At 41.9% G+C, this 23680-nt stretch overlaps 1 long non-coding RNA gene across 5 annotated transcripts in view; it reads right to left on the bottom strand.

The window, feature by feature from the left end:
* The window catches only part of 1700112M02Rik, a 125098-nt gene extending 123706 nt beyond the window's left edge, over positions 1–1392 (bottom strand). For all 5 annotated transcript variants that reach the window (XR_873658.1, XR_873657.1, XR_382643.2 and 2 more), the window contains exon 1: positions 1286–1392. This is a non-coding gene — a long non-coding RNA (RIKEN cDNA 1700112M02 gene). The remainder of the gene's footprint in view (positions 1–1285) is intronic.
* Between the last annotated feature and the right edge of the window lie 22288 nt (positions 1393–23680).

Below are 23680 nucleotides of genomic sequence, written 5' to 3'. Positions count from 1 at the left end.
ACCCAGAGCTTTGGGCATCTTGATCTGTGATAAGATTTTCAGCTACTCAGACAATACACATGGTGGAAACTGGTGGTGGTTCTCTGTATTCCAGAGAACATGTCAGCAAGCAGATAACAAGCTGTTTTGCAAATACTTTGAGATAGAAGCCATTTTTTTCCAACAAGGAGAAAATATGGAGGAATTCAGTAATGGAGAGAGACAGAGATTGTGAGGTCCAGCAGTAGCAGTGTAGTCATTGTCTGTCTGACATAGCTAGTATGAGTCTATTGTCAAATGAAGACAAAATACCATATGTCTTCAGAGAGAAAAACATCAAGATTGGTAACACAGGCTTGGTACCATTCCCAGGCTACCTGCTCCAACTTATTCTAAATTGTCAGATTTGACAAGCAAGCCCTGCATGACCCTATTGTCAACAACTGAAGTTTAAAGATACCTCTGAGGACCCCTGTACAGCCTTCTCCTGTTCTAGTGTTCCTGTCCATTCCTTGGGTTGGATGTTCATGCATAATGCAAAAACCACTGGGTGGCACATCCTGGGAAGGGAAAGCTCTTCTAGCAGTATTTATGTCAGTCACTCTCCATAGACAGTCATCTCTACACTGATAAGAGCTAAATTTTTCTGTTGTACACTATGGCTATCTCCTTCCAAGATCTGCCACCTACACCACCATATCATCTTATAGTCCTGAGGCTTCAAGACTATTCAGTCCTCTGGAATGGCCTTTCTCCACTTGGTAATCTGTCCCTGAACTAAATGAAACAGGCTTTGAGTTTCTGAAGTTTCACCAGACATATCTCCACTGTACTTTGCTGGCCCAAAACCTTCCTTGAGACTATCCCTACATGTGAGCCAACTTCTATACACACTCTATTCCCTTTTCCTATGCTCCCTTTCTCTCTCCTACCCACCTGGACTGTGCAGCCACCTCCTCATCTAATCTACAAGTCTTTACTGAGCTGGTCTCAATTTTTATCAAGTCTTTTCCTAGGCAGGGATGGTTTCTGTCTCTTCTCAATTCTTAATTCTAAGTTCCTTAGGGGCAGATGAAACTTCTTCTTGCCAAGCCCATGCCTTCACTTGGGAGAAGGTCCTGAGGAAGGGGTGTTTGGGAGTGGCAGAAGAACAACTCAGAGTTAGTGATGGATGCAAGCTGACAGTTCTAAGTTCTGCCCCAGATGGTTCTCTGCTCCAGATAGCTCTCTCTTGCAGACCAAAGCCCAGTCTTTTATTTTGCATAAGGTAATTTCTTAAGAATTACATATCAATTTGATCACTTACACCAGGTTTCCTTTCGATTATCCCACGAATCAGCATTTTATGACCTTAGCCTCTTGACTTTAAAGACAGAGCCACATTGCCAAAGCTTCTGAGATCTGCTGCTTGCTGGAGCTGGAACCGAGTTCCATTGTTCTATTACATCATCACCATTGTTCTGTTTTCCAAATCTTTTACTGTCTAAGCTTTGGCTGTCCTGGAACTTGCTCTGTAGAAAGACCTTAGACTCAGAGATCTACATGAGCTCTGTCTCCTGAATGCTTAGATTAAAGGGGTGTACAACCATTTATTGACCTCGCCTAGAGCCTGCTTTGTGCCAGGCTAGCCCTGAACTCAGAAATCTGCTTGCCTAAGATGAAAGGATGGACTATCCAGAGACCACCCCACCCGGGGATTCAGCCACCAAACCCAGACACTATCGCACAATGCCAGAAAGATTTTGCTGAAGGGACCCTGTTATAGCTGCCTCGTATGAGGCATATATAAGTCAAAGCAAGGCATACACTTAGCAAGTGAGGAGCCCAGGCATCTAGTCACACTGTCTCCACCTATTCCAGATAAGGCCAAAGCTGACTGCATTTATCAGTTGAAGAGATTCATCTTGAAAGTGGTAGTACAGCAACCCAGTATGGAAGCTATGGAATGTGAATGATACCAAATATAGTGAGCAGAGCTATACTTTGAATATTTGGTTTGCTCCATTCAAACTCAAATATTTAACCTGTCCAAATAACTCTAAGCCAGTGGGTGGCAAATGAATTCAAATGAATTCGAGAATATGTTGAAATGAGGAAGCTCTAACTCAGTACTGATTACTTATTTAGTTGTTAATAGAAAAACGGAGGGAAAAATAGATGGAAATATCCTTCCTATAATTCTGATTCTATTAATTGCCAGAGCATGCCACTATGGCTGAATTCAGTTCTCCTGCAAAAGGAACAGAATTGAAAGACAAAACAGCAACAGCAGACTCCAGTCTACCCAGGAAGCTGTCCAACACCCTGCTGGTGAATGTGGTCATAGACAGGGTTGACTTCCAGGCTGTACTTTTCCGGGCTTGCCCGTCTCCATGGTCACACCTCTCCTTCTTAGTCCTCAATAATCGCTCACTTTACAGATCAAACCAACTCCACCTCTTAAGTGGCTAGAGCAGGTTCCGAGATCTCAAATGTTAGCAGGCTTTGGTCTCATCCCACCCACTTCCATGTTTTGTTTTTTGGTTTTTGGTTTTTTTGTTTTTTTTTTTTTAGATTTTTTTAATTTAAATATTTTTTATTATGTATTTTCCTCAATTACATTTCCAATGCTATCCCAAAAGTCCCCCATACCCTCCCCCCCACTCCCCTACCCACCCATTCCCACTTTTTGGCCCTGGCATTCCCCTGTACTGGGGCATATAAAGTTTGCAAGTCCAATGGGCCTCTCTTTCCAGTGATGGCCTACTAGGCCATCTTTTGATACATATGCAGCTAGAGTCAAGAGCTCTGGGGTACTGGTTAGTTCATATTGTTGTTGCACCTACAGGGTTGCAGATCGCTTTAGCTCCTTGGGTACTTTCTCTGGCTCCCCCATTGGAGGCCCTGTGATCCATCCAATAGTTGACTGTGAGCATCCACTTCTGTGTTTGCTAGGCCCCGGCCTAGTATCACAAGAGACAGCTACATCTGGGTCCTTTCGATAAAATCTTGCTAGTGTATGCAATGGTGTCAGCGTTTGGAGGCTGATTATGGGATGGATCCCCGGATATGGCAGTCTCTAGCACTTGCATGTTTTTAAGGTGGTTTCTGCTCTCCTTTTCTAAGTTCTTTTCAAGCGGGTTCACAGTGACACTGTGTCTTTGAATGGTGGGTATCCATTGCCTGCCTGTTCCCTCGCTCCTTCCCACCACTGTTACTCTTCTTACTCATCTCAAACATGTCCTCTTCTATTTATATGTTATACAGACACATGCATGCACACACACACACACACTTACAAACGTTCACACACACTCACACAAATTTACTCACACACTACTCACCTACACACTCACACATACTCACACACACACACACACATTACTTACCTCACACAATGCTCTCACACTCACACACACTTGCTCTCACACTCATACACTATTAGTTCACACACATTTACTCTCACACACACAGATTCTCACACTCACACACACTATAGGTTCACATAAGAGAGAAGAAAAGGTATTTGTCTGAGTCACTTAAAACATGATCTCTGTTTCATTCCATTTTTCTGAAAAGATACAATGGTTTTTGTTTTTTGTTTGTTTGTTTTTGTTTGTTTGTTTGTCTTTTGTTTTTGTTTTACAGCTGGATAAAACCAGATTGTGCTAAATATTCCACATTTTTAAAATTTGTCCAATGGACTCCATCTTGGCCTTGTGGATGGGGTTCCCATAAATGCACACGAAGTATCTCTGTATAATGCTTAGATTCTCTCTCTCTCTCTCTCTCTCTCTCCTCTCTCTCTCTCTCTTTCTCTCTCTCTCGCTCTCTCTCATCTATTTCAAGGTTTATTTAGATATTTAGGTTTATTTTTCAGCTTTATTGAAATATAAGTGACAAAAAGTATATTGCCTTAAATTTAATATTATGCCATTTACATATGAGCCATCACATGGTACCCCAAAATATGTATGTATGTATGTATGTATGTATGTATGTATGTATGTATGTATGCATGCATTATGCATGTGTGTGTACTAATTTAAATCTATGTTATCTTAGGTTACTTATGCATAGCAATAGTTTTTATTATAGTGTTTTTTTTACATTACAATATATTTCATCATATTCCTTCCTATTCACACTCTCTCCTGTTCCCCTCCCATTCCATTCTTCTTCTTCTTCCCATCTAGTCTCTCTACTTCCATGCCTGTCTGCCTACCTGTCTATTTGTCTTTCCTTATTGAATTCTAATAACTCACTGAGTTTCATTAGTGTTTCTCACATGAACACAGGTAAGGACTTGCATACAGGAGCACAGATTCCTTAGCAGTGGCCACAGCAATGCAGAAAATATATCTTCCTCCACAGTGAGTTTTAAGTGTCTATATCACTCAGGAAGGATCTTGCCCAATAAATTCCTTTTCACTGGCTTCCATCATCTGCCTATAGGTAGCTATAGTTGTTATCTTTCAGTCCCCATCTTCCCAAACTCTCTTCTTCTCACTTGGAAGTATTTGGCATCTCTCCTCCATATGCACCAGGCTTAGTCTGTTCCACCAAACATATAGACTTTTCTATAGCTCAGAGTAGATTTATCTTCAGAGTCTCAAAGAGGGTTAGGAATTCATATGAGTTGTAAATATTGGTATGTGGGTGATGCTTACATGGACGACTGCCTTTTATTGTTGCAATAAATATCTTTGAAGTTTTTCTATAAAATTAAATACTGCAATCCCCATGGCAAAATAGTTATGTTTGAATATGGCTTTAAATGAGTAAATTGTTAAAATACCCCTCAGATGTGTGAAGCGCTCCAACCATGAAGAATTGGAGATGTCTATGCCTCAGCCTTTTCTATAGCTGTAGCTGTATTTTCCATGTTCAACCTGATGTTCAATGCCTCGTGTGACCAGTGGGTGCTGGTGGGCAGAGAGCTTCCTGGCTATACCCCACATTGTTGAATCAGGAATCTGGGGAAGTAGTGTTGACATCTCAAGTTCTAATGAACTTTCCTGCTTAACTTTTATTTATGTCTGGGATTGAGAATATTGGTCTTTGGAAATCAAAAGTATCCTCAAGGGCTGTTGTGAGACAGAAGGACACCCCACCTTACTCCCAGTACAGACATTCATACCTGTAAGGACCAGGATACTCTTAAAGCCCTGGGAAATGTTCATGTTTCTCCTGAGGCTCTTGTCACCTGAGCCCTAGAAAGGAGGGCACGAAGCTGGGAGTGAAAGCCACAGGCATATGAACTATAGGTAAAGACAATACATGGTTTATTCAGAAAGGATTAGTGTCTCCCAGATCCTGGAGGAAGACTGAGGCTGGGAGCAGGCATAGGCTAGGCCTTGAGAAATCCATTTTCTCATGCATGGTACCTGTGCCATATTCATGAGTATTATGCCCTTAGAGAGACATTCAAGCCATGGATGTTGTCTGCCTATGGCATCTGGAGTGAACCCCTCAGCTCCAGGTGCCCCGACTCTACATCCTCCTCTGCATCCATCTGCCTCTGTGCACTCGCCCTCTACCAGACACGTGGATCAGAAAAAAACACACACCAGCTACCACTGGTCAACATAGAACACAGCCATCAGCAGAGCTTCTCCCTGCGGGTGTGACCATTGGGCTTTTGCTAGTTTCATGATCTCCAGGGAGAAATCTCTTTCCACTTCTTATCTCTTTCATCTGACAGGAAGTGTCACAGCACAGAACTAGAGGAGTGGCAGGAAGCAGTGAAGTCTGATGAAATCTTCTAGTTTCTGGAGTAGCTTTCTTCATGGTTAGGAGAGAAGGCCCAGTCTTCACGGGGCCCTCAGTTCTTTGAGGTTCTTCTTGATCTTGTAGCAGATCTAACACATTCGGTGTGGCCAAACTTTCTCTTTCAGATCAATAAAAACTCCACTTGAACAGAGTTATCTTATTATCTTTGAAGACAGATACCAGCTACCTCTGAAGACAATGTTGTGGCTTCTCTGAGACTCAGACTCTGCTGGGGAGCTGAAGGAGGAATCCCTTGAGGGAATATTCACTCAGTCTGAGCAGGAAATAGACAGTAACATAGGAGACAGCTATGTAAGCAAGTGTTTTCCATTCATAAACAATCAAGAACTTTAAACACCGAAACCATGTTAACAAAGGACAGAAGGAAACCTTGGCAGAGAACTCTCCTTATAGCTTGGGTAACAGTGACATGGGGTTGTAAGTCTGGCTTCTGCTTGCTCCCATGAGCTGTGTGGACTGGCAGTCCCTGAGGTCTGGAGCTAAATAACAGATCCACAAGGGTCAAAACAGCTAGCTTAAGGAGACCTAGAGTTAGCCTGTTTTGCCTGGATTGTCTCCATATGTTCCTTGGATTTCTCAGCTGACCAGCTCCATGTACCGAGGGCATAGCTGTTCCCACACAGGAAGTTGCTTCTCAACAAGGTGGGCTCTCTATGGGATTCTTGGGTAGAAATATTCAGAAATTATCCCAATAAGAATGTGTGTGTCATCTTTCCCCTACTCTTGGCTGTCATAATGGAGATGCTCTTCCCCATTATGTCTGACTATGATGACTGAAACCTCTGAAACTGTGAGCACAGACAAGTCCTCCCTCTTAAGTAGTTTCCCTCTGACATTGGCCATAATGTCTGAAAGATTCACTGTCCTGTAACTTGAGTATCAGATCCCTAGAAATCAAGGATTCTGTACTGAAGACAGCATCAACATCTTCCATGGACCTCCATAAAGCCCCAGCTAGATGACTTCTGAGCACAAAAGAGGTTAGACAGTCTTCCCTGTTATCTCAAGCCCCCAGTTCAAGGTCCCCACAGAACACTACTTTTTCCTTCAGAGTAAGGGTGGCAACCTCCAGAGTGGGGCTGGAAGTCAGAGGAAGTATAATTTCTAGATAGGCTGCCCAGCTCTGCAGACTGCTCTAGCCATGCACACTTGCCTACAGGCATCCATTCTGCCCTCCTTACACTTAATCCTGAGACTCATAAGCTGGGTCATACTATGCCTTTAGTAGTTTCTATACCAGCCTGGAGCTCAGCATGGATACCAGCAAACCCTGCCTTCTTCTCTTTTGGATCATAGACTTTAAAAAGGCAACTATCTCAACTCAGTTCACCCGAAACGTACAAATTCACAAGTGGAAAAGTGGCGCGATGCCAGCTATCAAGCTGAACTAGTCCTGTGGATTACTAGGCCGCCTGTTTGCAGGTATCATACTCATCTCTGAGGACCCAGCTTCATGCAGAACCCCTGCACCTTACAGTACCCCCCCCCACACACACACACCTTTGCGACAGCAAATCCTTACATTTACTCCATTCTGCTTGACTTGATTATTGGCAAAGTTCATCTTTGGAAAAAATGACCAACATTAAGAAAATCAAGCCATTTGGAAAAGAAAAGAAAATTGTAAAAATAAAGGTATGCTCAGCAATGGCCATGTTGGCTGCAGATGGATAGTGGCTTACAGGGGCTGTTCAGTCAAGCAGTATTGTGTTGTGCACTCTATTCTATTGGAAGAGTGGTAGATCCACTTGAGATTATAACAACAGCACAGAGATGCTGTGGTCTTTATCCAGCTCTAGTGGAAACTCTCTGCATACCCACAGCCCCAGAGGATTATACAGGCAGCTGTTCCAACCTGACCTTTGTCACACTTCTCTTTTTCACATGTTCATTGTGGGTCTGCATGTGCACTCAAGACTACAAAATTTTGTTGTATTTCTCAGCCAGATTTTCAAAATGTGAGAAAGTTGTTTCATTTGTTTGTCTGAACTCTTTCCCAAAGATTCCTTGCCTGATAAACTGAATGGGCTCTTTTAGGATTGATCCTACGCAGGAATATTTTTAAAATTTTGTTCTGTTATTTCTAGTATTTTGTTAATTTCAAACACATGTTAATCTGACATACAAGTGAACAGTTCAAGATGTTCAATTCAGAGCCTGACATAGGAATCAGAATCGCTTCCATAAAGGCTTCAAGTCTTGTACTGGAGTTAACAAACTAGTTAGCACAGGGAAGTGGCTTCCTGTGTACTGGGTAAACCAAGTACAGACATGCACTGTATGATAACTCTCTTCTGTAAACTAAGCCGTGTTCCCCAAATTTATATGTTGAATTGACACCTTCTAGAACTTTATCCAGAGGTAGAGTCTGAAGATTATGGATACATGAGGCTATCAGCATGGGACCCTAATTTGATAGAACTGTATATAAGGGGAGAGATGCTAGCTAAGTTCTCTCCCATGTTAGCATACAGTAAGAAGGTGGACCACAGCATTCTGGGAAGGGGACTTTGTCAGAGTTGGATCACACTGACTGCCTGATTTTAGACACTAGCCTATACGAAAGTAGGTTCGTTAACTGAATTAGAAAATGTTGGTGGTGTTTTTGCTTGGGCACAGTGAGCAAAATGAAAATGCCATCTTGATCTGAGCTCAGAGCTTGTGTTCTAGATTTCTCTAACATGAACACACTGTCTAATTCTTGCCCTGTTCCCACAGATTGTCACCCTGGGAAATGAGATCTGGCCCAGGAAGCACATAGTGGACCCTGGTTGTGGGGTAGCATTTTAAGTTTACTTCTTTGAAAAAATACCACAGCAATGCTTTTTAGTAAAAATCATTTTAGTGTGTCTTATTTATCAAACTCAGAAAGTAGTTTTGCTTTCGAGGAATATGAAAATTTAGTTTTGTTTTTAATTAAGGCTGGCAAGGAGGTTGCCACAAACAGTTAATCTCCCAGAGTTCTCTCCAGTGCCTGGAGAATTACCGCCTATGTAAATTGCCTCTCTGCTGGGGTTTTCTTTTCTGTGAGCCACTCAGTGATTGCCAAATGTGTTGAGTAGAGTAATGAGAAATGAATTTTTCTTTATCTTCATGGAAAATCGTATTAGGTGTAATTGGATAAAACCAAGAATAAACAATCAATCATTGCTCGTTTTGGGCTCCAGATCATTAGACTCCGAAGGTGGCACTGCTCTCAGAGTCTTTCATGCATTTTTGCAGATTCTGCAGTGGAAACTCATGGATCATGGGACTGGCTAAGCCGGGGAGAAGATATTCTTTGACAGCATTACAGGTGAGATGGTCAGATCTAAAATAACTTCTGGAGACCTCATTAGGACAAAATACATTCCATGCAACCAATTTTGTCTTCCTGAAACAAAGGTATTTTCCCAGCCCATCACTGTTAATCTGTGCTGAAGGAAGAAAGTGGTACCTGTGACAAATTTGCTGCTGTTGCTCAAGTGTGCAGCTACAGTGTGACATCAGTGACAGTTGGTGACATGGTGCTTTCAACCCCTTCCTTTGTGACACTGTAGACCTGAGCAATTAGCCCCACCTCCCCATCACACACTTGTGACCTGGGCCCTGAATCCAATGTCAGTACCCATGAGCAAGAGCACACCAGGGTTCCTGCAGAAGTGGTGGCTGCAGGCTCTGAGTAGACCCAGGATGCCTGGCACTCCCCATTCCAAGCTTTACAACCAGGAATCATTCTATGATGAGAAACACTTGCCTGCATTGACTTTCTCCTGGTTCAGAATGACAGCTAAGAAATCCAGACACACACACACACACACACACACACACACACACACACACACACACAGAGAGAGAGAGAGAGAGACAGAGAGACAGAGAGACAGAGAGACAGAGAGAGACAGAGAGACAGAGAGACAGAGGGACAGAGACAAAGAGACAGAGACAAAGAGACAGAGACAGAGAGAGAGACAGACAGAGGGACAGAGGGACAGAGAGAGAGAGACAGAGAGACAGAGACAGAGAGACAGAGACAAAGAGAGAGAGAGAGACAGACAGACAGACAGAGAGACAAAGAGAGAGAGAGACAGAGAGAGTAGGAGGGAACAGGGGGATGATTCCTCCCTTTAGCCATATTTCTTTTATCAGTCAGAGACCTTGTGTGATCCGTCAAGTGCTCTACCATTGAGCTACAATCCCAGCCCAACCCAGCCCAGCCCCAAAGCCCCTTGAAGGGCCTCAGGCTGGAAGGAGGGGGTCTGCATATGATTTTGGTTTTATTTTCTTTTCACCAAGAAAACTGGATGCCTTTAGTTTTCTTGACTTCTTACTGAGAGGCTGGAGGTTCGAGAGCAGAAAATTTAAAATTGCAGCAATGTAAAATCTAGCAGAAAATTTAAATCTCTTGCTCTTTGATGAAGCCAGACACCCGGGTGGTGAGCTTGCACCTCTAGCTTACGTTTCCTGTACTGCAGCAGAGAGAGGTCTGTGGGATACTTTGGAATGCAACTCCTGGGTTCTGAAATACATAGGTGTTGATTAATGTGTGTGCCCATGTATGCATTGTGTGCTCACATGTAGTTGTGTGCTTATGTCGGTGTGCACCCATGTGTATGGAGCAGAGGGGACAATCTTAAAAGCCCTTCTTCAAGAATGATCCACGTAGTATGTGGATATGATATTTTTCACTGACCTGGATCACACCCATTGGGCCAGACTGGCATTCCACAGCCCCAGGGAATCTTCCTGTCTCTGCCTTGCCAGTGTAGTTCTTGGTAGTGAACACTTCTGCACTTGGCTTTTTAGGTGGGTTCTAGGGGTAGAGTCAGGTCCTCGTGCTTACACATAAACACTTCACCAATTAAGCCACCAACCTAGCCCCAAGACTGCTTCATTTTGATGGAACAGTCATGGAAATCCTGCTATTCACAAAACAAAAAGGAATTAATACAATCCTCCAGCATATGAACAATTTCTATTTATACCAGCAATTCTACATCCTACTAAGATCTGTGATAAATTGTGCTAAATTCATTTGACACTTTTCAAACTTGTAGATAGAATGAATATTCTATAGTTTTTGCACTTACTCTAAATGTTTTTTTATTGTTTTTTAAAATAATTTTGAGTGTATATGTTACAGGGAAAAAAGTGAAGGTGTGCCTAAAACCTTGATGAGACTTTGCCCATTGTTGTATTAACCTTTTCTAAACTGTGTGGTAGGGCTTGCCCCATCCATCACTGTCTAGGTTTGCAGATGTAATCACAGTTCCTAAGTTTATTTTAATTAAAATGGCGATTGCAGCAGTTACATTAGGGCTGGCATTTGTTCTTGTTTAAATATTCCCCAAATGATAACGTTCTCAAGACATTTCTTCGGGGTGCAGCCACTACCAAAAGACTAATGGATATTATGTAACAGAGACCGGCAAGCCACAAGCTAAGCTTATAAGGTACTTTGAGAATTATTTTATACAAATATTTGTGAACTGTGTGCAACACAGAATCCTATCTCTTAGATCCAACCCTGTTGACCTTGACTCATTATTTGGTAATCACTGCCAATGTGTTCCAGGTATTAAGTTAATGGTACCTTAGATGCCATGCTTTCAAAGGAAGTGGACTCTGTTTCCCTCACTGCTTGTCCTCAGCCAGACACATAGGACCAATAACCTGAGTTAAGTCCCCAGAAGTCACTCAAAAAGGCAAATGTAGTTTGCCTCCACCATTCCAGACTTGCACAGTGAGACTGTGGTTGAGATGGGAGAATCAACCAGAAGCTGTGGACCAGCTGGACTGCAACTCACTGTACAATGGCAGAAACATCAAGAAAGCCTCTGCATCAACTAGAACCAATGCTTAAAAAGTCATTCTCTGACTCCATGTATGCACCATGTCATGCACTCATATGTTCTCTGCATGAGCCATGTCATGGATACACATGTCCACTGTTTGAGCCATGTTATGCACATGCATGTCCTCTGCATGTTTCATGTCATGGATACAAGTCCTCTGACTTCTATGTATGCACCATGTCATATACGTACATGTCCTCCTTATGTGCTATGTCATGCACACACATGCCCTCTGCATGCACAATGTCACATACACACATGTCCTCTGCATGTGCCATGTCATGCATACATGTCCTCTTATGCTCTCACTCATTTGTTCTCTATTAAGGATGAAGCAAAAGAAAGTAAGTTAAAAAAAGAATGGAAAGATTCTTTGACAAAATTTCTCCTGTATAAAATATTTCATGTTGGTTTCATGGGACTAATATGCAAATAAACCAATCATTCACTTACTGATCATAAGTGCTTCATCTGCCTCTGGACTATGTATTCTAAGACTGGGAAGTCTGGCCCTTGTCTATTTTTGCCTTCTCCAGAAAGGTGGGAAAAGCCATGGTGTGTGGTGTGTCTCAGTGGGTAATGCCCTTTGGAAGTTCCCTGCCAAGCGCATTTGAAAACTTCATCATGAAGTTCTACCCCAAACACCCACTGAAGGTGTTTGGGGTAGAATCTCTGGGAGATGACTTGGATTATGTAAGGATGTGAGTTCATGGTCTCATGATGATATAGGTAACCTTCTAAGACATGGAAGAGAAACCTGAAGGCATTAGAGCTTGCTCCATCTACCTATTCCATACTCTCTGCCATGGCATGATGTGGCAGAAGGGTGGTACTAGTTTTGAGCAAAGGCTGGCTCTGTGTTCTGGACTTCCCAATCCCATAACTATGACCTGAGAAAAATTCCACTCTTTAAAGGTTATCTGCCTTCAGGTATTTTGTTATAGAAAGCAACATAGTTTGGGCATCCATGAGGTTGCCATGGCTCTATAATCTTAAACTGAAGTCAACAGAGAACTCAGAAAAACTCTTCATCATGCAAGCAATGTGCAGATATTCGAGAATCTATAGACCAAGTGCTAGAACATTTGATGTTTTGTACATTTTATCCTCAGTTTTTGGATTTGTTGTTTTGTTTTTGTTGTTTTGGTTTTTTTTTGTATTTTGTTTTTTGACATAAAGAATACATTGATTCTTCTCTAGAAAACCATCAACAAGATGCTTTTACTAACTAAAAGATTATAACAAAACCCACAAAAGTAACAAATTTTGCTGACTAATATATTACAGTGAAAACACAAACAAGAAGAGGATAACATGGAACAACAGTTACAAGTGAGAATGATGAAACATTGTGTGTAAAATTAATATTTAAAAATACATAAAGTTGAAAACAAAACTACACACATAAATCTAGGAAAATGATATCTTTCTTGGGTACTTCAAGTGACCTGGAAGAATGTCTAGATGTGATTGATAAGATAGAAAATACTGATATTTTTTACACAATTATTCCTGTCTGAATGTTCAAATCCTGTGGTGAGTACTGTTCTGTTAATGATAGGATATTTGATAGCACCCTATTTTCCAGCTTACATTAGATGTGCACAGCATCCCTACTGAGAGATAGAGAAAAATAACAAAAGTCCCCACTGGGTCTGGAGGCTCCAGGGTGGGGCAATAGCAGGTTCACTCACTTGGTGAAATACAGATATTTGCAAGAGAATGGGTCCCTGTACCGATTGCAAGACCATAATGATATATCTTGGCCTATTGTTTCAGTTAACCGATCATGTGAATTATGTTCTTGTTTTATTTTTTAATGGGTCCTCCCTAGTGTGGATAATATACAATACACACCCACAGATCTCTTAGGAAATCTTTTTATTATTTTATTTTTTACCCATGGAATCTGGTAGATGTATCTTTAGAAGCATCACTGGGCATTAGACAGTAGCACAGGCCTAATCAATCCCTAGCATTCAGGACTGGACATTCATGGAGAGTCACAGAGAGAAGTGCAGGGCAACCTCGGTGTTCTCCTGAGGTGAGCTTCAGTTTAAAGCCATAGATTCATTCACTGGGGATAGGGTCATCCACTCCATGGAGGTAAACCATAGTGGGCTTAGCTGAAAGTGAAGCCACCTCTGAGAATCCATACGATTCATCTTTGCCTCTCCTTCAACATTAGTATACATATACATGGACAAGCATAAATCTTATAAAGCAAACTGGAAGAAAAGTGACCTATAGGTAAAGTACACATGGAACTAGAACAGTCTAACAGAGACACCTGACTCTGAGATTGCATGAAGGTCTCACTTGATAAAGGTCAGTCACATTGAACTTCAGGACAATGATGACTTTTGGTTTTTTCAAAGAACAGCAAGTGTATGCACAATGCACGATAGGAGGCAGGTTGTCCCCTCCACCCCAAAACTCAACTAGATGCGTTCTACATTTGTATAAATGTTACTTTATGAAATATCAGTAGTAATGTTTAAGGGCTGGCTTCCAGAGAATGATTACGTGTGATTTCTAGGCACATAGAGGTAGGACTTACGCACAGAACTTTCACATATCATATCTTGAAGGTGAAAAGGAGTTAACTCCACTCCCAGTAGCGTTTTTCTTCTCTACCTCAGGGTTTCTCAGAACCCAAAAGCAAATTCTTAGCAGTAGGCACCATAGATCACTGTGGACCAACGAACCACAAAATATGTTCCAATGTGTGGCAATCTCAGTTGATAAACTGTGAAGGCAAAGAAGCAGAAAATGAGCTTTGCTCCTGCAGTCCATCAGCCAGAGGCAGGGCTGCTTACTAAGTCTGTAATGTTCTACCTCTGGTGCCGAACAGCGGGCTAAGGTCTGACTTAAATATGGGGTGTAATGCTCACACTTGACACTGAAATCATGGTGGGGTTTACCGGATAGATTGCCTGACTTTTTCATCCTTAGAAAAGTGTTACTAACCCATTTTTGTAGACTCCATATGTGTTGGTTCTCAAAACACACAAACACACACATGCACACACATGCATGCACACACACATACACACATGATAATGACAGCAAAGCACATATATTTTCAATCACAAGTGTAGTACTTTTCAATGGAGTCAGGATCTTTCCAACAGCACACTTGTCAAACCCCAAGGTTCAGCCTTTCCTTGTTGAACTCACATGCTCTGCTGTTCCAAGTACCCTCATCCCCAAGTTATACTGACACACTAATCTCTTCTGGCAGAGAAATAAAGGAACCAGGAGCTTAAAGTCAGAGTCATTTTTGCCCAGTAGGTCTTTGCTCTGTCACTTACCCTTATGCCCAAAGGCCTTTTACCTTCAGAGGTAGACTACTCACATGACCCCGTCTTCTCCAGACCTGACTCACAGAGTAAAACTAGACAGAATTAGTCTTCGCTGCATTGCAGGAAAAACAGTAGCCTCACAAGTACAGGGGCAGAGCACTATGCTTGGGACCCACTTCATGGTCCCCTTTCATGGCAAGTCCAGCTCTGCTGGTCCTCATATTCAACATGGAGACACACAGCCAACCACAATCTCTAGCGCAGTGTTCTGCTTGGAAGCATCAGAGTCAACTCCATTCCTTATACCAACAGACCATTATGCCAGATTCTACTTACCTGCCACTGGACATTGCATCTATACACGCAAGAGGTATGAGAAAGGACGACAGATGCATCTGTTGTGAAAAGGGGCTAGTTATGACAGACACAAATAGCCAGCACATGGAATAGGTAGCTATTTGGAATGTGTTTGCAAACTGTTTCTGATAGAGCTAAGATGGGTTTTCTCTTGGGTATCTTTGCTTATACTTAACATCATCGGTCAATTTCCAGTTCAGTAGACCACTCAGAACATCTGTATGCACAAATATGCTGTGTGGGAAATCCATAAATCAAGAGATCATACAAATGTTGAAGTATAGTAACTGGTGTTCCCCTATGTGCAAGGTGGGTCCCAATTGCTGCTCAGTTGTTGGTCCCCGTTGCTGCTTAGTTGTTGTTCCCAATTGTTGCTCAGTTGTTGGTCCACATAGATGCTCAGTTGTTGGTTCCATAGTTGCTCAGTTGGTTTTCCCTGCTCAGTTGTTCCCCATAGCTGTTCAGTTGTTGGTCTCCATTACTGCACAGTTGCTCCCTGTTGCTGCTCAGTTTTTGGTCCCCATAGCTGTTCAGTTGTTGGTCCCTATTACTGCTCAGTTGTTGGTTCCCATAGCTGCTCAGTTGTTGGTCCAATTGCTGCTCAGTTATTGGTCCCCAATGCTGCTCAGTTGTTGGTCCCTATTACTGCTCAGTTGTTGGTTTCCATAGCTGCTCAGTTGTTGGTTCCTGTTACTGCTCAGTTATTGGTCCCCAATGCTGCTCAGTTGTTGGTCCCCATTGGCCTTGTTTTCAATTATAATATTTCATGATATATGTTTATTTTTTCCCAGATTTTTGCATGTACCATAGAATTGGCTATCCCCATCACTCTCTGTATATTTTTCTTCTTTTATTTCTTCTCTATCTGGAAATGCCTTGTTCTGTTTTCACTCAGTGCTGGACGTACTCTTAGCAATGAACTCCATGGAAACCATCCCTACTGCAGGTTTCTTAATGTTTGTTATTATGGAAGTGCTATGGGCTGAACTGATCTGAAATGATCATGGCAACTGCACTTTTAGGACCTAAACCTGTTTCTTTACACAATCTAATCCTTCAATTGCAGAAGAGGGTGTAGGCCTGGCAGTCAGGTTCAATAAAATTGGTACTTGTTTCATTTCTGATGGGATAATAACTAATAAATTCCAGGGAAATATAATAGAATTCAAAATATGGGTGTATTTATTAGCTCAGAAAACATTTTTTTCTAAAATTTTTTCACTAAGGACACAAAGATACATGTACTTTATAAAAATAAATATGGTATTGGTTCAATGTAGTATATAGAAACTGTCCAATGTCCAGTAACAGAGTTATCAATGAACTGGAGTTGTAAGATGACATACTAAACAATAATCGTAATTATACATGAAAAATACTTAATACAATAACAATGGTTCATTACCTAAAACCAAGTGGAATGTTCACAATTATGCACTTACCCCATTTTTTGAAATGTGTGCATAGAAAAAAAATCTTTTAAAAAGTTACCAAATTTTAAAAGCATTTATCACCAGCCCATGGGGTTTTGAGTCATTTTCTTTTCCATGGCCACTGTTATGCAGCAATGCCCAGAATCCCACAAATTCTTCAGGGTGAGAAGAGTTGAGGCAACAGTGCATTATGCAGCATTCTCTACTACAGGAAATCTTACCTTCAATTTATTCTTGTTGGTTCAGTACTGGGAATGCTGAGTGCAGCATCACCAACTGACCAAACCACTGCTTTTCTCTGCAGCCCCACCTCCTTCCCACGTTTCTGTTTAGATGCAGCCTTGTCATGAGAGTTCTATGTACTTGAAGCTGGGTATTCCTGCTTTTCTTGAAATACTCTGTTGATTCATTTTAGCAGTTATGAGTTTGTTCTTCCAAAGTTTTTACTTATTTTAAGATTTTTCTATTTACATTTCAGTTTATGTCATGGTGTTAACCTAATAAGGCAGGTTTTTTTTTTAATCTTATTATTACTATGTGTGAACCAAAAGTCTGAAACAACAACAACCCTACCACCACTACCAACAACAACAACAACAAGAAAAACATGAAAACTGCATGTCCATCAATGTTTCAGAATGGTGGGTGTCACTTGCTCCTTGCTTGATCGACTTTTACTTCACACTTTTGGGCCTGTTGTTCACATTTATTAATACTCTCCTTAGCTGTGTCTATTCAAGGATTTTTCCTTCCTTTCAAGTTTATTTTTCTCCTTGTATTTGAAGGCTATACTTCAAGATTTTAAATGTACACCATTTTTCAACAAATGAATTTTGTAATCCTGCCAGATTACCCTCCATGTATGTATGTATGTATGTATGTATGTATGTACATATATATGTATATATGTGTGTGTGAATATATATAATATATTTATAATATATATGTGTATATATATATATATAATATTCATTTAGAATTCACTTCTGGTCTCAGTATTCTTTCATTAAACACAATTTGTTCATTTTGATTTTATAAAATTAACACTCCTGAATTCCTTGGCATGCATTGAAATGGGTTTGTCAGCCCCTGAGGACTGAGGGTTATTCTGACTGCTCTCAAAGACCAAGGGTTCCACTTGGTAAAGCTTGGATCATGGAACTCTTCAAGTTCCTAAGGATTCAGCCATGTCCAGTCCCGGTCTGAGCTCTATCCTGGGTTCTGCTGCTTTGCTCTTGATTTTGCAAACAAAGCTACTTCTAATCACTCAGGAACACTTTCACAAAGCCTTTAAAGTTTACAATCATGTTTTACTTGTTTATCTATTCATTATGTTAGATCATGCCGCAGCCCAGCACATGTATGGGCAAGAGCATAACTTGGAGGAGTCAGTCCTCTTCTCTTCCACGTAACACATTCAGGTGCTCATTTTGCCTGCACCAAAGCACAATGGGAACTCTTTACCCACAAATCATTGCTTCTGACTTCCCCAGTCACTGTTTGCAGAGCCCATGATACTTGGATTTATTGTTGTACTCTCTTTACCCTTCCTTCCCTGCTTTTCTCTTTCCCTTCCCCTCTCTTCATCCATTAAAAGTCAGTACTATATATTCAGAGGGGATCTTGGGTTCTGCTTGTCAAAGTGCTGTGTCTGATGCACTTCTTACATTATATACATTGTGTGTGTATCAGCAGGATACCATGCTTTCCACTACTCTGCCTGTCTTCCGTGGTGTTGCTTTGGTAGGGGGTGCCCAGTGTCTTGCTTTGATGTGATGGATTCTTTCCTAGAATAAGCGTTCCCTCTGGATTCTGTCTGTTGCTCGTCACTCTACTTTATGTCATGTGCTCCCATGTCTAATTAGTAAGGGTAGAGAATTCAAATGAATCACTTGGGATAGGTTGTCATTGAAATACATGTGCATAAGTATATAATATAACTCTGTGGGCATGTATGTGTATGTCTGAGTTTGTGTGCATGTTTCCCAGACATTGCCCTTTATGCATTGGCTTTCTTAACTTCAGTTTCTCTATCAGCCAGCCGTGTTCATACCTCTGGAAGCTGCATGCCATATATTTTTTTAAGACATGTCTCTTTCTTCCTTTCATAACAGCCCTAATCCTCTTTATGTACAAACAAACTAGCATCCCTTCAAGGTTGTCTAGAGTCCTTTTGCATCTCTTTCTGTTTCCACTGTGCTGTTTTCTAGTGACTGGCACAGATCTGAACTTCCATTCCCTATTTGCTTTGGTGTCCTGGCTAGACTTCCCTCACCTTTCCTGCTTCCTTTCCAATGTAGAACACAAGCCAGCACATCAGAGGACTTTCTTCTGACCATGTGCAGTTGAGGGAATCCCCTGAACTAGCTTAGACTGGATAAGTGTTTCTCATCACTTATGGCAGGAGTTAGGTGGGAAACTGAAGACATCTCCTCAGTGCCCCCAGCATGTCCGACCTCCTACTTACTCCAGATGTGAGCAGAGCTCACCTTCTGGACAAAGCCCCTCAGTATTTCTGCTATACAAATTCTGCACAGATTGTCATATCCTTACATACTTCTCTGATTACACATCACCTGTCCATTCCATAACATTTTTAATACCCCAGCCCATTTAGTCATTGTCTTGATAAGGTTTTCCTTCAATGTTTGTTTGGATATCAGATTATAGCACAGTAGTTAACACTACTGACCATTGCATCAATTGTGCATCTTTAAAAAAATTATTCAATTTATTTTCTGATCACAGACCCCTCCCTCCTCTCTTCCCAATCCTACCCTTACAAATCCCTCCCTCATTGCCCCCTCCCATTATCCTCAGAGAAGGGGATCCCTCTTGGTACCACCCCAGCATAGGACACATAGTCCCAGAGGACTAGGCACATTCTCTCCCACTGAGGCCCAACCAGTACAGGCAGTCCAGTTAGTAGGAAGGGGATCCAGTGGCAAGAAACACAGACTGAGACAGCTCCCACTCCACCTGTTAGGGTACCCACATGAAAACCAATCTGTGCATTTGCTACAAATTTGTAGGGGGTCTAGGTCCAGCTCCTGCATGTTCCGTGGTTGGTGGCCCAGTATCTCTGTAAGCCCCCATGGTACCAGGTTAGTTGACTCTGTGCATCTTCTTCTCATGTCCTTGACCCCTCTAACTTGCTCACTTCTATCTCCCACTCTTCCACAAGACTCCCCAGGCTCTGACTGATGTTTGGCTGTGGGTCTCTGCATCTGTCTCCATCAGCTTCTGGATGAAGCCTCTCAGAAGACAGTCATGCTAGGTTCCTGTCTGCAAGCATAGCAGAGTATCATTAACAGCGTTAAGGGTTGGCTCTCTCACATAATATAGGTCTCAAGTTGAGACAGCCATTGGTTAGTTGTTCCCTCAGTCTCTGCTCCATCTTTATCTCTGTACATCTTGTAGGTAAAACAAATTTGGGGTTGAAGGTTTTGTGTGTCTATTGACGACTCTTCTCTTCTCTAGGAGTCCTGCCTGTCTTACAGGAGGTGGCCCCTTTAGTCTCTGTATCCCCTGCTGGTAAGAATCTCAGCTGGAGGAACCCCCATAGACTCCCCTTAGCCTCCCCTGTCCTAGGCCTTCACCTAGTCATGAGAGAGTTCCCTGCAATTTACATTCTCACTTCTAGCCCTTTCTGTCTCCTTCTCTCCTGATAGACATCCCATAACCCCCTCTCTTCTGGCCAGTTCCCTCTCTCCATTCACCTCTGATAACTATTTAGTTTCCCTGCCTGAGTGAGATTCATGGCATCCTTCCTTGGGACCTTGTTATTACTAGTTTCTTTGGGTTTGTGGATTATAGTATGGCTATCCTGCACTTTATGGCTAATGCGCATTTATACTTGAGTACATATATGTTTCTTTCTGGCTCTGGGTTACCTCACTCAGGGTAATACTCTCAAGATCCATATATTTGCCTATAAAACTCATAATGTGTTTGTTTTTAATAGGAGAATAGTATTCCATTGTGTAGAACAGGACATAATGGCAGCCTACAGATTGGGAATGGATCTTTACCAACCTTACATCCAACACATGGCTAATATCCAAATTTACAAAGAACTCAAGAAGGTAGACACCAACAAACCAAATAACCCAATTTGAAAACAGGATACAAAGCTAAACAGAGTTCTTAACAGAGGAATCTCAGGTAGCCAAGAAGCACTTAAAGAAATATTCAAAGTCCTTACTCATTAGGGAAATGGAAATCAAAACAAGCTTGAGATTTCAGCTCACACCCATCAGAATGGCTAAGAACAGAAGTTCAAGTGACAGCACATGATGGCCATGATGTGGAGAAAGGAAAATACTCCCCCATTGTTGATGGGAGTGTAAACTTTTACAATGACTTTGAAAAATAGTTTGGTGGTTTCTCAGAAAAATGAGATAAATAGTTTTACCTCAACACCACTCCCAGGCATATACCCAAAAGTTACCACAGGGACACTTGCTCAAATATGTTCATATCAGCTTTATTCATAATAAGTAGAAGCTGGAAACAGCCTAGATGTCACTCAACTGAAGAATGGATAAAGAAAATGCCGTTTATCTACAGGATGAAATACTTATTATTCAACTGTCCATCTTGATGAGATCAGTTTAGTTCTTCTTGTATTCCATCCTCAATGAACATTTTAATAAGGATGCTGTTTTAGTTAGGGTTTTAGTGCTGTGAGCATATACCATGACCAAGGCAATTTCTATAAGAACAACATTTAATTGGGGCTGGCTTACAGGTTCAGAGGTTCAGTCCATTGCCATCAAGGCTGGAACATGGCAATATTCAGGCAGGCATAGTGCAGGAGGAGCTGAGAGTTCTTCAAGTTGTTCCAAAGGTAGCTAGAAGACTCATTTCCAGGCAGCTAGGAGGAAGGCCATGCCCACAGTGACACTCCTACTCCAACAAGGCCACACATACTCCAACAGGGCCATACCTTCTAATAGTACCACTCCCTGGTTGTAGCATTGACAAACCATCACAGATGCAAAGTTGATCAGTTACCTGGCCTTTGTTTTGTTGGACTTCTGTCTGAGGTGCAGATTGTCAAAAGTCCAGACCTGGAATAGGGGCCTCATTTTAACTTATCTTGATTGTGAGGACTCTGTGGCCTTCCTATCATATCCTTGGCATTCTCCATGATTCTAGAGCCTCTACTCATGCTGAAGTGTGTGTGTGTGTGTGTGTGTGTGTGTGTGTGTGTGTGTGTGTGTGTGTGTGTATGTGTGTGTGTGTGTGTGTGTGTGTGTGTATAAACTATAATTTTAAACCTCTCAGATACTGACAGATTCCCCTTCATGTCCTGCATTCTATAACCATACCTGGAATTCTATAACCATGGCTAAGTTATCTTAGCATTTCTAGATGTTCACATTAGAAATGGTTTCTTTCTAGCAAAGGAATGTTGCTGGACCCAGAACCCCCCAATGCACTCTTATAAAAACATACCAGGGCTAATTGAAATTAAGAAGCTAGTCCAGTGAAGAAGGCCCTGTGTGCAGGTCAGGTGGAAAAGAAGAGTGATTTTCTCAGAAATCATCATGCCATTTCAATGGGAAGAAAAGTTGGTCAGAGTGATGAAGACTAAGGTGTCAAGATTCGAGTCTCTGATCTCAGCATTTGACAGACAGAGACATGTGAGTTTCAGGCTATACAGAGCTACACAGAGAGACGGTCTCAATAAACGAAATAAGCAAAAGATTCAGCTGTAACTCAGTGTAGGTCTATAGAGGCTTCTAAAGAATAGTAAACTTTTCTGATCTATACGCCAGAAAGATTTAATTTATGTGTTTAAACTGAAATGTTTGTGTTTTCAAAAGATGTTTGAACTGCAGATGGATTGGAAAAAATATTGGATTTGAGTCCAGGAGAATACTCGTGATATACCAGACCTAATCTAAGCATGAAGTGATAACAACCCTTGGAATGTACACAGGGAAAATTATTCTTTCGTTGAATAATTCAGGTTATTTCTAAAAGCTGAAGGCATGCTACCCTCAGATGGACTAGTGAAATGGTTCAGTTGAAAAGGACGGGCCATGCCTTTCTCCTTCAACTACCTTGGAGCCTCAGGCTATGCTTGTATCTGTCAGCCTGGATACACAGACAGGAACCTACTATAACTGTTTTCTGAGTGTCTCCACTCAGCAGCTGACAGAAACAGATGTAGAGACCCACAGCCAAACATTAGACGGAGCTCAAGAGGTCTTGTGGAAAAGATGGGGGAAGGACTGAGGAACATGACAGGATAGGGACTGCACAAGAAGACCAACAGGGTAAGCTAACCTGAACCCTTGGGGACTCCCAGAGACTGAACCACCAACCAAAGAGCATACGTGTGTTGGACCTAGGCCCCCTGCACATATGTACAGATGAACAGCTTGGTTTTCATTCAGGTCCTGTAACAACTGGAGTGGGAGACATATCTTGGCTCTGTTGCCTCCCTGTGGTTCCTGCTCCCCTAACTGGGATACCTTGTCTGATCTCAATGAGTGTCTAGTTTTGCAGTGACTTGAGGTGCTACAGTAGGTTGGTACCCAAAGGGGGACCTCCCCCTTCTCAGAGGTGAACAGAAAGGGCAGGGGCCAGGAACTGGTGTAGGGGGAACTGGGAGGAGACGGGGTCTACAATTGGGATATAAAGTGAATAAATAAGTAAATTAATGGAATAAAAGCAAAGGAAGTGTCAGTGGGGTTGGGGGAGGCATCTCCTTGCTGAGACTTGTTTGTGAGTTTTCCTGGTGAGTGCTCATGTGCCTTCTTGGATCTGTGCTTTAGCTATCAGTCACTCAGGTTGCTTTGCTTGTTATAACAACCCTAACAGCTCTCTCCTCAGAATGCAAACTTCATGGCAGGCCATGTAGGGTGGTGAGTGGGTGCTGTGGATGGAGGTATAACCTGGCTGTGGCACGCCCATCTTATCCCTCCGGTTGTTTCTCTCACCTCTACAGACTTCTGTCTCTTTGTCATCTGTCCCAACACTGAGGAAC

This window comes from Mus musculus, chromosome 13 (assembly GCF_000001635.26).
Source record: "Mus musculus strain C57BL/6J chromosome 13, GRCm38.p6 C57BL/6J".
Lineage (NCBI taxonomy): Eukaryota > Metazoa > Chordata > Mammalia > Rodentia > Muridae > Mus > Mus musculus.
The sequence above is the reverse complement of the archived record's forward strand: the minus strand, read 5'-3'. Positions and strand labels throughout refer to the sequence as shown.